Raw genomic sequence first — 2,218 nt, forward strand, 5'->3', positions numbered from 1 at the left:
ACTTTGCTAAATTCATAGCCAACAAGATACATGACCAGCTTTTCAAAGTGGACAGGGAGGGCATATTCAAATACTCATCTTACATCTACCACTTGTTCATGTATTATCAATCCGAGGCCTTTCAATGCCCTATCAAAAAGCTGGATTCTAGGGGAGAAAGAAGGTCTGTCATCTTCTGGACTTCAGTTTTTCACCAAGTCCAAGATTCACCATATTCATACTGTGAATTTATTGACTAATTTGTCTACCCAGTCTCTTGCTTACTGATGAGGTCCCCTCCTCCCAGAGTCTCATTTGAAATCCAGAAAACTCTGCAGTTGTCCAAAAATTATAAAATAGGTGATTGGTACTTATACCAAGATCATACAGTCATCAAAATTTATGGCTGTGAGCTCTGTCCATATAGGCTCCCAAAATATGTACCAATGAGACTGTTTGCCTTGGAGTACTATAGGCAGCTCATTCACTCTGACCTCACCCACTTTCATAGTGCTAAAAAGAAAGCCCACCTCAAGTTTAAGCACCACCTAGGCCCCTTCATCATGAACAAAAAAGAGGGATGGCAAGAGGCTGAGCAAATCCTCAAAGACCAATACAAGCTATCAAAAAGCTTCCGGTGGGTCCCTTATGACCCCGAAGGCTTCATCTCTGCTAGAAGGGTCAAGTACAGGCTGCTAGGCTATGAGCACTGTAAATTTCCACATATTGAGCAGTATGCCAATCAGCAAGAATGGTTGCAAGATACATTAATTGAGAAACTAACTGAAGAAGAAATAATGCAAGAAAATGTCAAGGATTTGGAAAAAACTCTCGACTTAGATTCTGTGCAACAGGTAATCTTCAAGCAACCACATCTAGTGGGAGAAGGAACCTCAACTACAACAACTGCACCAGCCACCCAGGCGCCATCTATAGCAGCTTCAGGCACAGATAAGGGTAAGGGAATAATGGGTGCCGAAGAAGAGACAGTAAAAGAACAGCCTGCCTCCTCAATTGGGCAGCAACAAGAGCAAACCCCTCCACCACAAACAGAACCACTAACAGCACCTATATTGCAAACTCCTGCACATGAGGAGAGGGGAAGGAAAAGAGACAGAGAAGAGTCCACTCCTGCTAGTGGATCCTCCCAGCAACCTGAGGCCAAGAGGCAAAAGGTTGACTCCCCAATTATAGAAGAAATAAGTGAAGAAGTCCTTGAGAGTCCACGGAAAGATGGGGGAGATAGTCAGCAAATAGCCACAAGCTCTTTCCAACAGGAGCAAGGATTGCAGCTTGGCATGGAGGTGTCCTCCTCCACTCAGCAGAGCAAGAAGCCTTCAAGCACCAAGGCTTCCTTCAAACAGATAAAAGCACAGAATGAACTGTTAAGAATAGAAGTATACAAACAATTCCTCAAAGCAACACCAGCCAAGCAAGAGAGGCTGATGTCAGTGTATGACATACAAGAGAAGAAAATGATCCTCAGCCACTTCAAACCCAAGGTGCCGCAGCCTCAATCAGCTGCAGATTTTGTAAGAACAAGGGTGGAAGTCATGGCAAAGGACATTCACCCCATGGACCAGATAGAGCTGCATAAACAAACGGGGGAAATGGTCTATGCCACCTTGGTAGACAGGGCCACAATGGCCCATGAATTGAAAGAATCACTGAAGAATACCAACATTCAGTTGGATTTCGAGAGAATGTCCTCCATGGCCAAGGACAACAGGATTAAAACACTGGAGGATATCATTGTGGATCTAGGACATGATCCTAAGGACCCAAAGGGTGTAAGGGCCCTTATGAAAAAGAAGGACGATGATCTTATTGCATTGAAGAAAAGGCTGAAACTGCTTCCTACTGAGCACCCCCAAATAGCAGAACTGCAAAATGAAAAAGAGTCTGAAGATCAGCTTGATCTAATAATGCAGCTCAATCAAAAGGTTATTGATCTGGAGAAGGAACTAGAAGGGGCACTGCAGGACAAACAGGGGGAATCCACATCCCAACCTCCTCCAACTACCTCAACTACTGCCACAACTACAGAGGCAGCAGTGGCCCCTGTAACAACTACAGCAACAACAGAAGCAGCAGCAACAACAACAATAGCTCCTGAGTCCAGCTTGAACATGGATGATTTAACAAAGGCTATCAAAGAGCTGGAGCTCCAAGCAACCGAGATCAACGAGGCCAAGGAAAAATTGGCAGAACTAGAGGCCAAATATGACAAGTCAAAAAT

The sequence above is a fragment of the Pinus tabuliformis genome, chromosome X (genome assembly GCF_031772625.1).
Source record: "Pinus tabuliformis cultivar Carrire ecotype Pingquan chromosome X, CPIR1, whole genome shotgun sequence".
In the NCBI taxonomy this organism is placed as follows: domain Eukaryota; kingdom Viridiplantae; phylum Streptophyta; class Pinopsida; order Pinales; family Pinaceae; genus Pinus; species Pinus tabuliformis.